Source organism: Triturus cristatus, chromosome 2_1 (genome assembly GCF_964204655.1).
Source record: "Triturus cristatus chromosome 2_1, aTriCri1.1, whole genome shotgun sequence".
In the NCBI taxonomy this organism is placed as follows: domain Eukaryota; kingdom Metazoa; phylum Chordata; class Amphibia; order Caudata; family Salamandridae; genus Triturus; species Triturus cristatus.
This window is the reverse complement of record NC_140581.1, coordinates 255,683,238-255,695,366: the sequence shown is the minus strand read 5'-3', so window position 1 is coordinate 255,695,366 and position 12,129 is coordinate 255,683,238.

Here is a 12,129-nt window from a genome sequence, read left to right as displayed (position 1 = left end):
GAATTGGATCCAAATTATCATTTGGATTCTGGATATAAAGAATTATGTAATCTTCGTATGTTGTGACTAATTGCGGGCCGGATTTGAATTGTAGTCCCCCATGGAGGTGGTTCATTTGCAGATGTCTCATTAGTGGGTCCAGCTCTATAATAATTTACAATGGGGATAGTGGACAGCCTTGCCTAGTACCCCGGGACAAGGGGAAAGCGGATGTGATTGTGCCATTTAGGCCGATGCGTGCTGTTGGCCGTGTGTAATGTAGTCGAATGAGTGCAGTGAACCCAGTAGGGACCCCTAGTTTCTGTAATGTGGCATGTAAGAAATCCCATTCCAGCGAGCCAAACACCTTTTCGGCATCCAACAACGCTGCCACCACTGGGACAGAGGGGTCAAATCTCTGTATGACCACAATAATTTACGATAAGGAGTGTAAATTCAAAGCAGTGGATCTATGTAGAATAAACCCAGAGTGTGCGGGTGAGATTATTTGCTCCATAAGGAGCGAGAGATAGGTGGCTAGCATTTTTGCTAATGTCTTATTGTCTAAATTCACAGTGATAAAAGCCAGTATGAGCCACATGCCTCCGGGTCCTTTTCAGACTTAAGTAACAGGATATTGACTGCCTCCCGGAGCGAGCTCTCCCGTTTTTATGGTCTCACTATACACTTCTAGAAGGTGGGGCTCTAAAAGACTTGCATAGGTTTTGTAGAATGTGACCGTGAAGCCATCTAGCACGGGCACTTTAGTCCCATCCATTGAGTTGATGGCCTGTTGAATCTCTTCCACTGCGAAGAGATCTGCTAAGAATTGTTGATGTGCTATGGAGAGCCATACCATTGCGATCTCTTCCAGATATTGTGTGCGGTATTGGGCATTTGGGGAGATTCTAGTAGTGTATAATTCAGTATGATAGGAAAGCATAGTGTCTTGGATGCTTGCGGTGTCAGAAGCGAGTGTGCTGTCTTGCCTTTTGATCGTTGTGATGTATGATTATCTGCATGGGGGCCTCAGTAGGTTAGCCAGTGTTCTCCCTGGCCTTTTCCTTTCCCCATATCAACGAGTCGTGGCGTACTTCTCTAGGTAGTGCGCTTCTCTTGCAGCTGCCTCTTAAAATTCCTCTAGTAATTGTGCATGTTTTGGGAGATAGTCTGGGCCCGGTTTTTCACGCTGCGTATTCTCTAGCGCTGTTAGGTCTGCTTCTATATGGGTTAGTGTGCTATAGAGATCCCGTAGTATACCTGCTTGTTTGGATACGCAAACCCCTCTGGCAAATGCCTTAAAGGTTTCTCACAATGTCACAGTTTAAACAAAAGCAAAGGTGCACCACCAAGCACTGACAAGGAAAAAAGATTTTTAAATCCATGTCCACAAGTGTAGTGTTCAAAATGATTCTCTTTATTTTGATACAACGTTTAAAACACTATCAGTGCGATGGCTTAACGCTAAGTTAAATTTATCAAAACGGTTGGGCAAATTTGATACCACTGTAGGCATTGTTTTATTTGACTGCTTGGATTACTGTTCTTGCTCTACATCCATGAGGAGCCCCCTGCTTGTCATATAAAATAGACAAGCCGGTAGAAGCATTCTACACCTTTTGGCTACTGATATTTCTTAGTCAGTTTACCACTTTGGACCACTTCCCGTGCTCTACATTCACGAGGAACCACTTGCTTGTCTTATAAAATAGACAAGCTGACAGAGGTATACTACACGCTCTGGCTATTCTTTTTCATTGGTCTGCCTATCGTACGGCTCAAATATACAATTTTATTGGGCCCTGAAGAAGTTCTTTTATATGGATGAAACACGTCGGCTGTATCGTTGTTTGATCGTCCTGATCGTGTTTTAAACTTTGTATCAAAATAAAGAGAAGAATTTTGAAGACTACACTTGTGGACACGGATTTAAAAATCTTTTTTCCTTGTCAGGGTTTGGTGGTGCACCTTTGCTTTTGTTTAAACTGTAACACTCCCTTGCTGGAATTGCACTGTGACAGTAGGTGCTTTACAGCGTGCACACAGATCTCTGGGTAGCTCCAGAGGATATATATATATATATAATATAGGGATAGCGGATAAGGTCCTGTGTTTTAGAGGGTTCCACTGTCTCGATTTTTTTCTTGTTTCTCCCATTGTCGACCATGTGGCCACCGAGCCTTTGTTAAGTTTAAAGTATTCCACTATGGCGGCACGAAGTTCAGCCCGAAATACTTCGTCATGTAGAGCCATGTTTGGAAATCTTCATACCTTCTCAAACCCCTCGACTCTAGGAATCCGCAGCTTGAGTGTTACCGGAAAGTGATCCGATAGTGTGCACGGTAGGTGCATTATGGAAGCTACTCATGGTTTAAGGCCAGGTGTAAGTAACTTGTAGTCGAGTCAGGTCCATGTTGCCTGTTTTTGAGGGTCTCGCTGGCGCCATTTGTCTGTTAGTGAAAATGCATTGCACATCTCTTGAAGTGTTTTTTCTCTGTGCGTGATTTTGTGTATGGGTTTTGAGCGTACTGTCTAGCTCAGGTCTGAGTAAAATAATGAGATCTCCCCCATACAGATGTAGTCAGTTTCCAAGCACTCTATTGAAGTCTGTCCATGTTTTGGAAGTGTACGTTTACCAGAGTGACTAATAGATGGCCTGTGACCATGAGAAACCTCCCATCTGTATCTACATGTGTACTTAGTGGGTGAAAAAGTATGCGCTTGTTGATCAGTATTGAAACTCCTCTGGCGTAGGAGCTATAATTAGAAAATAATCTGTGTTGGCTCCATGTCGAGGCAAATATTCTGGATAACTTGGGGGGCAGGAGGGTTTACTGCAGGAAGGCGATAGCCACCTGGTGTGTTTGTAGATACTGCAGGACCTGTTAGCCTTTGCATTGATTGTTAAGCACAAGTATGTTCCAAGTCGCTAGTGTGATAACTGCAAATGGTTTGGTGTCAGTGCGGGTCATCGCCATGCTTTAAGGTCATATCCTATGTGGTGCTGTTAGAGAGACACCTAATTACAGTTCACTGCAGGACTACACACCTACATTGTATAGGCACATTTTAGAATGAAGTTTGGAGCAAGACTGAATTTTCGAACAACCCTAAATATCATTCTAATAGTTAGGGTTGGGGCGAAATTATCTTTCATGGGTATGATGTTTATACACTAGTCCTTTCGAAAGGGTCACGTGTACTCTGGGTGATGGGATATACACAGGGGCACGTGGGGGTTGTTCCCTCTCCCAGTTACTGTTTTTCCTGGTGATGGAACCGCTTGCATGCATATTGCGATCCAGGGCTCGAGATTGGGGGATAAAGTTGACTCGTGAGTTTCATATAGTCTTGTTTTACGTAGACAATGCCTTTGCTTTGCGAGATCCAAAGAGTACTCTCCCATAAATCACTGAACTATTATCTGGACATGGTGCTGTCTTCACCTTAATAAAATCCTCCGTAGTATTTTGGAGAAAACTACCACTTTCCCCACTGAGATTGAGGTTCCCCGGTATATCACCTTTAAGAATAGGGACCTCTGGTATACCTGAAAACCGAATTGAGACGGTATGTTTGAGGACAGTGGCTCAAACCGCCTCTCTTAAGCCAAGATGTTTCTGCGCTAATGTGTAGCCTTGAGGCATTCTTCAGTGCTGTGGGTCACTAACTTTCTCAGGTGGACTAATCGCTGAGAGACATAAACTAACAAACAAATAAACCAGGTGAGTCCTACCTGGGTGCTGAAAGAAATATTGACCCTAGATTTTAGAGGGTACTGGCATCCTGGTCTGGGAGGGAAGCAATGTCCTTTAGAGTCATACATACATCAAAAGGCCCATCGCTTGATTTCGCCAGGACGCCTCTTCTCCCAGATGCTCGTACAAGCGTGATAAAGGGTGATACACTGGGGAACCTCAAGGTATTTTTAATTAATCTGGATCCCATCTTGTCCCGTAGGTTTTATCTAAGAACTCTGCCCTGTCAGAGTGCTTCAGGAGGTCGAGTCCGCCCTTGTGGTATTATCCTACCTGGGTGGGGAGAGGTTGCCGATGATGAAGCACAACACAAATGTGTGTGTGAGGCTTCCTCTTCCATAAAAATGGTCTTCCTACGTTTTCTGACAGGAATTCTGTGATGTCAGTACTTTGGACTTTGACTTGGATCCTCAAAATTGGAAACATTCTATCTTTTCTCCTTGTGAAGCTGCTGAACCCTTGTTATGATTGAGTGTTTAGGGAGGACAACGGTGGCATTACTGCCCCCTCTCCCCGTATGTGTTAAAAGGCATGTGTTGAAGCAATGGGATCCATATCACAGAAGGGGCTGCATATGCGAAAGGAATGCCCGCTCTGTCCCATGGGCACTCTATATTATGCGGCCATATTATGATCCCTTTCTGTGCGTTTCTTCTTCCCATCTACCGCGCATACATTAACTCAAGAAATCTCCACGTTCGTGCTTGTACTTGCCCCAGCAGGGCTTACGATCACGAACAGGCAACTGCCCTTTGTTTCTGAGCTCTGTTGTCTGCAGCCCATGCACAAACTCTGAGGGTTTCCAAGTTGATGTTTGGGTTGGTGCTGCACATTGAACGGGATCATGATTCAGCCCTTGGAGGGCATGTACAAGTAGTACTTGTATCACCAGTGGACCCTTTCAAGCAGATGGTGTCAGCTTGCTACGGCCATGCTTCAAACTAGTGGTTAACCCGGGTTAAGGTTGCCAGTGACACCACTTCCCTAGCAGTCCTGGTGCACCAGGAAATAAGTAGCAATTCTCAAGTAGACAGAGACGGGTCATATTTCTGCACTGTTACTCAATGTACATTTGGTATGTCCCAATCATCAGAAAGGGGAAGGGCTTTGGTGTGACATGCTGTCGACTCCTTCTAAGGCTGCCGTACTCCTTAAATTTGGGCCCATGCACAACAAGATGTAAGTGAAAGCACAGCCCTTGCACATGAGTGTTTGAATGTAAACACTATCTTTCTCCTTTCATATGTGCAGCAATCACAGCCAGCAATGACCAATCCAACCCTGCATCTGGTGCATTTTTGTGACTGGGAATACTGTGTTTCCTAATGAAGTGGAAGTCTGCCACAACACACGCTTTTTAATATTAATCTCATATACATGCTCACATATGAATTCTCTTAAGTGTTGCCAGTGTGTAGGTCTTTGCATGCACTATAGAAAAGCTAAAACAGTTGGTTTTAGCAATAGTTGTCACCTCTTGTAGGCACATAGTCAGTAGATGTGCCCTCCCGTGTGCCACCAGTCTGAATGCAGCAACTTACCACCTGCATGGTGTATGAACAGCATAAATCTTTCAGAACCACAGATGGAAAACAGCGCGCCCATAGACCAGTGTCCACTGGTCTCACACAGCAGCTTACACAGTAGCTCATGCTGGAGTTGTTGGTATGGCAGCGAAGGATTTTGACAGCTGCAGTCCATTTCTCGGTCCCCGTGGCACAGCATCAGTGTGTGAGCCATCTCACAGATGTTTTGAGTCTCAAAAGTGCGGTTTCTGAGCCTTAACATTGCGGTCTGAACAACAAATACGTCCTAACCACGTATTCCTTTACCACGCAAGCCTTTATGACGACTTGCCTTAGGGAAAGAGCTGGACTTTGAAGCAGTATAATTTACCATTCCAACTCCAGTCCGTGCAACAGTAGGGAAAGCGTTGGACTTTAAAGTCCAACGCTGCTTTACCTAAGGCATGTCGTTGTAACGACATGCGTGGTTAAGACGCATTCATTGTTCCGACCACGTTGCAAAGGCAACTTGTGGTTCGGCCGTCTTTGTAATTAATGTTTCTCGCCGGCAGGTAGTGCCATGCCGTTGGCACTGTAAGTGAGCTGAGGGCTCTCCCAAGGACTAACGCCAGTCCATAGTTAGAAACAGGGAAGAGCAGTCAGTAGTCCCTCCTCAATCTCTGGTCAGAGTGGCACAGAATCAGAGCGTGTGCCCACTCATATGGTGGCACCAGCCTCAAATGAGCAGCTTGTGAGCAGGAATGTGTATGGAAGACAGAAAGTTGGCAGAACCGTGGATTAAAAGCGGCCTCCCCCAGACTGGTCACTGAAGCTCGCCCCTATAGACTAAACCCGATCCCTAGCTACGAAGAGTGCAAAAAGGCCATGGGGGTGATTTGGTGGAGTCCGAGGCCCTTGTCTTCAGGTGATCCCTCTCACATCACTACAGCTCACCTTGTATTCTTTACATGGAGTATTACTTAGGGAGGCGGAGTACATTCCACCATTCGGGGTTGTGCAATCTACCTTTAGTAGCACAAGGCGAAGCAGTGTTATGCGTTTTTTTTGCACGCCTCTGTGTCAATTCTCAGGACCTGTGATTACAAATTCCAACGTGTTCATAACAAAATATTTCAAATCTTCCACATAGACCACTCGTAATTTTGATGTACCATTTAGCAACGATAATTGCTCTATTATTATCTGCTCTGCAACACAAAGAGTTGAGCCTAACCACATGTGTGTGGTTGCAGTGTTGCACCACTGCTGCAGAAAGGTAATAATTATGGCTGAGAAAGATATCTGGGAGCGGCCAGGAAGCTTCAGATTGCTTTGCATTTTGGGAGTGTTGTCACCAGAGTGGCTTGTAGTACAGTTAACAAACAAGAACCTTCCTCAATTTGCAGGTGCATGATTTGGCTGAGTCTTTGTATAGGTGTAGTATATTTTCAGTCACATTTCTACAGAGACAATATTATGTTTGAGGACAAGATGGGTTGTTGCTCTTGAACCGATCTTGCCACCTAGCCACAAACGCGACAGATCTGTCGATGGGTATCCAGAAGTAAGCCGCTGTGGCAGACGCGAAGGGCTAGACTCTCAAATCTGCTTTCAAGCCTGAGTGTAAGGTACGCCCAGAAAACGATGCACCTCTGCATGCACATCTTAGACACTAACTCAGGGAGTCAGTATGCATGAATCACATGTTGCATGTGGTAGTGTCAGGTGAGTACGTTGTACCATAGTTATGAGTGTTCTACGGAAAGTGTTAAGGGAGTCAGAAGTGCTAACTGTGTGTCCAGCCGTAGGACTCTTCAGAAAGTGCTGCGTTTGTAGGTATCCGCAAGCATTTACAATCCCATCTGCATTTTCAAATGTTCTCCTAAATGGAGTAGATGTAGGGCGGAAATGTCTTGCAGCGCCCCTATTTTGCAGGGGGACGAGAGAGGGCTGTTACACGTACATGAGAGGGCTTGAGAAGTACAAATAAATAATAAATGCATTCCCAGCAGCAACTCTAGCCTTTTACCTGTGCATCTGCTACAGTGCAAGGCATCTGCGCACCTTTAGCTTCCCAACAAAGAACTACATCTGGGTTCTCCAGAAGACATGCCCCGAATGCAGCCCGCTGTTGGCAATCTGTATTTTGCCGAGCCAGCTCTCCGTGATCAGCTTCTGTTTTTTCCAAGTAGTTTATTACTGCTACATTCTGGATACCCATTCATCACACCATTGCCAATTTCCTCTGTAAGAAATGAGCGTGTCCCGGTCAGTTTCACTCACTGCCAGTTTGCAATGTGCCAATAAATACATGATGACTAGCTTCTGCTACGCCCAGACAGAATATCTTGTCCAATATATCCGTTGCCGACTTGTGTGCATGTGGCTAGATTCCATGTGCCCAGCTAACACCATCATGCGAATTTCTTTCCTATCCATTTATCATATCTCGCAGCGTGGCCCCACAGCGCCTCCAGACCCTCACTGGTGATGCAGCCTCGCTATAAAAATCCAGATTGAATTAACTGGGGAGAGGATGTGGTCCGTCGGCTTAAACTGCCGACTTTGGTGCAGGAAACCAGGGTTCGAGCCTCGAGGTCGCGTCCACATCCTGTGGTTCTGGGCAAATCACTTAATCTCCCCGTGCTTGAATATGTAATATAATACGGTGCTCATGTACAGCGCTCCAATACATTCGGGTCGAGTTCGCGCTATATAAAAGATGCAAAAAAACAAAACAAAAAAAAAAACTTATTAATTGATTGATATCACTGTGACTTTCCGTATCTGCAGTTAGCCTTGCATGGCCTGTTTCAACTATACCCAACAATGATGACTAGTTTGCATAATTCCCATTTCATTATTCCCTGATAAGACATCACAGGCCGTTATGACAGATCGCGTATCTGTGCCAGTATCTGTTATGCCAAATTAGCAGTTTATGACCATTGTCACATGATGCCAAGAGTTCGTTATGCCAAGATATTAGATCAGAGCCAGGTTCCATTAGACCATTCTCATCAGGCTGGAGTTACAAGGCAGAAGCAACTCTGACTTTTGTACAGGCTGCATACAGAGCAGATGTTTATTCAGATCTGTAGCCATGTGCAAAAAACATTCACATGGCTTGGGCACACTAGGGACCTACAATATATACATACAGGGCTGGAGTCCGCACAGAAGCAAACAATACGGTGCCACTGTCCCAAAACAGCTTGCGGTGCCACTGTCCTAAAACACCTCGTGATGCCACTGTCCTAAAACACCTGGCGGTGCCACTGTCCTAAAACACCTCGTGGTGCCACTGCCCTAAAACACCTGGCGGTGCCACTGTTCTAAAACACCTAGTGGTGCCACTGTCCTAAAACACCTGGTGGTGCCAATGTCCTAAAACACCTGGGTGTGCCACTGTCCTAAAACACCTGGTGGTGCCACTGTCCTAAAACACATGGGGGTGCCACTGTCCTAAAACACCTGGCAGCCTCTTCACAAAGACATACTGGAGCACGCAATGTAGGGCTGCTGTAGCATTCTTTTATGTACTCATACATGTCTTTCTGAATCGCCTCAAAATATCTAAAATGGGAAAATAATGAGAATATGTGGGTAATATATACAATTTGAACAAATATAAAGTACTGTGCATTTTTTTGCTCTTTTACTAATAAGTACTGGAAGGGTTGGGGAGACATTCACAAGTCATAGAGCACACAGATGAGTACTTTCGATTTTGAGACATCACCACCATCGAGTCTCTGTAACCATCCAATGACTGGCGCAGCTCAGCCGTAGAAGTACAGTGATGCTGACAGGACAAAGCGCAGTCCTGCTTGACGCGGCTTCAACCGCATGACCCCAGTTTATAGATTCCTACAAGCCTGGGAGGTAAAACGTGAGTCCCAAGGCAGAGCATGACGACAGATGTGCTTTTGGTGCCCCATGAGAAAAAACAGGCTTAGAAGCTGAATTTTCTTTAATCAGTAGGATTATGCACAGAAAAAAACAACCACATGGTGAAGGATAATTGGTCATTTGCAGGATTCGAATTGGCATGATGTGAAAGTATTTTAATCAGACACAAAGTCTTTAAGTTACAGAAGTATTCTGGTAAGAAATCTGCATGAAATGTCATGTATGAGCCTGCATGATTGGTTTATAATTCATTTAGTCATAAACTTGGATTCACATTCTTTTTTTCCCATGATTAAAGGGTTATCATAATACAGAAAAAGCACAGAAAACATTCAGAAAAACTGCAGGCCGTTAATTAGAAGATATTTCACATGGTCAGAAGTAGGTTGCCACCTGGGTAGCTGTTTGATTTGAGTTTAAAATCTTCATTTATCTCATTCATCTACTAACTAATAAATCAGGATATGGCTCTGCCTTAGAGTTTGGCGTACGGATACTCCATCAAAAACATGACAGATATCCTGTCTGCCTTATTACAAGTGCCATCGGATATGTTATGTTATGTTACTGAAATTTTTAGAGCGCTCTGCTACCCTGAGGTGTCCTGGCGCTGTGCACTACCTGCCAAAGAAGGAAACTATGACAATTGGCTGGGAAGATCATTTAGGTAAATAGCCAAGTTTTTAATCCCTTCCTAAAGGGAAGAAGTTCTGTTGAGTTCCTGAGATGAAAAGGGAGGCTGTTCCATGCCTTAATGGCGCAATGGCGGAAACTCCTACCACCCCGGCTGGTTTTATTGTAGCGGGGGAGAATAGCGAGTCTGGATTTCAGGGAGCGCAAGGCTCTCCCCGGAACATACCACTGAATTGAATGTCTCAGGAAGTCAGGGCCCGTGCCATTAAGAGCTTTGAAGACTATACACAGGGCCTTAAATTGAATCCGTAGTGCCACAGGTAGCCAGTGAAGAGATCTGAGTCCCGCCCTTACTGAAATAAACCTGGGTGTACCAGTGAGCATTCTGGCTGCTGCATTCTGCACGGTCTGGAGTCTGGACAGGTGTTTTTTCTGGATGTTAATGTGGAGACTGTTACAATAGTCCAACCGCGACAGAATGAGTGCAGTAACGGTAGTTTTCAGGCAGTCTTCTGGAAGGAGGAATTTGACTTTACGTAAAGGTTTGAGCATAAAAAAACAGGATGAAACAACCCTGCTAACCTGATCATCAAAGGACAATTTCGAATCTATGAGCACTCTGAGAATATTTGCCTTTTGCCACCGGAACAGGAAGCCCGCCCATTGTGGTCGGCCACCAATCCGGTGTCCAGAGGTTGGCAGTGTTCCCGAATAATATAACCTCGTTTTTTTCTGCATTGAGTTTGAGGCAGTTTGATGCCATCCAGGCAACAATTGCCTGCATGCAGTTGTGACACTTTGAGGCAGTCTCAGCCTCTGAGGATATAACGCACTTGTAAGAAGGCAGGCGGATATCCACTACATTTGTGATGGAATAACCCATCCGCCAATCTCTGAATCAGTCCCTGAGTATTGCATTGTATTGGTATTTATATTGCACTGTTCAGGGCTGGCTTTAGCTCTAGTGATGCCCGGTGCGACAATCATTTTTGACGCCCCCACACCCCATGACCGCCTCCGCGGATTCTCTCACTACTACTGGGCAAAAGTGCCCATCATCTCTCCAATCATAAGTTATTACTAACATAGTGGCCCCTCCCCAGGTCAGCGCCCAGTGCGTGTTCACCAGTCGCACTGCCCTAAAGCCGGCCCTGCCACTGTCCGTACTCCTTCGATGCACAAAGCACCTTCTTGATTGTTGAATGCGAAGCTAGGCAATCATTGGTATCATTTAACGAAATTCTAAAAAGTAGAACTGAAATCACTTGCCCTTTCACCCTCTGATGACATCACAGGAAGTGACATCACTGTGATAGTCCAGTGTACCTTTTAAACTATCTGCATAGGTGCCAGATGTCCCTAGGTCATATCTTTCATCTCCACCTAGTCTCTGCTTTCCAGCCAAGTGCACACAAGAATGGGTTCTAAAAACAGAGCATTCAGAGTGCTATTGGCTAAATCACCAGTACTGGCTGAAAGGGTCACACATGAAATAGGCCCTCTTGCAGCTATGAAAATCATTGCAATTTCAAATTAACGGCCCTCTCCACTCCTCTGTAATGATCTACTTGAAAATCGCCATCCCTCCCAGGATCCTCTTGATTGGGGCAAACCGCAATGAATGCATTAATTCATCCCAGCTTCTAGCACAGTTCCATACCTAGCTAGTTTTCATTTGTTGTTCTGAATGTTGCAATTGTTCATGGCATACCGGGCAAATAAAATGCATGTTATTCAGAACATCATGTAGCTGTTTCACAATCATGAAGGTGACTTTCTAACTTTCCATTCATCTTTACTTCTGTCGCTTTTAACAATCCCGAAGGAATACTGTGAGAAATTGGGTTGTTGGTTGATTGGTTTGTGACTCCTGGTTAAGCAACAGCCACAATCCTTTGCAGAGTGAACCATAAAAAGTCACTAAATTAACTTGTATTTAACTCCAGGTAGCTTCGCATAAAAAGCAGTCTGGCATAACTTAGAAGCAATGTGTAAAGTATTTATGCAGCACACAAACAGTAATAAAGTGAATACACAACACAAGAAATACCCCTAACCAATTTTTAGGCACCAAAACGATAATAATCCAATCAGTGGAACCGGAGTTATGAATTTTTAAAGATTTTGGTAAAAATGGGTGCCTAAAAAATCAAACTGTGGACGTCTATTCATGTGGGACTGGGTCAAAGTCGAAAAATATAACGAACAGCGATGGACATCGCGGTTCGGATACCAGACGTGGATTGGGCCCTGCCAGTGCTTAACTTCGGACATAGAAGAAATTCAGAGAAAAAGTGTCAGAGAAAGTAAAGATCAGTGGGGCAAGGCTGAAGTAAGTGACC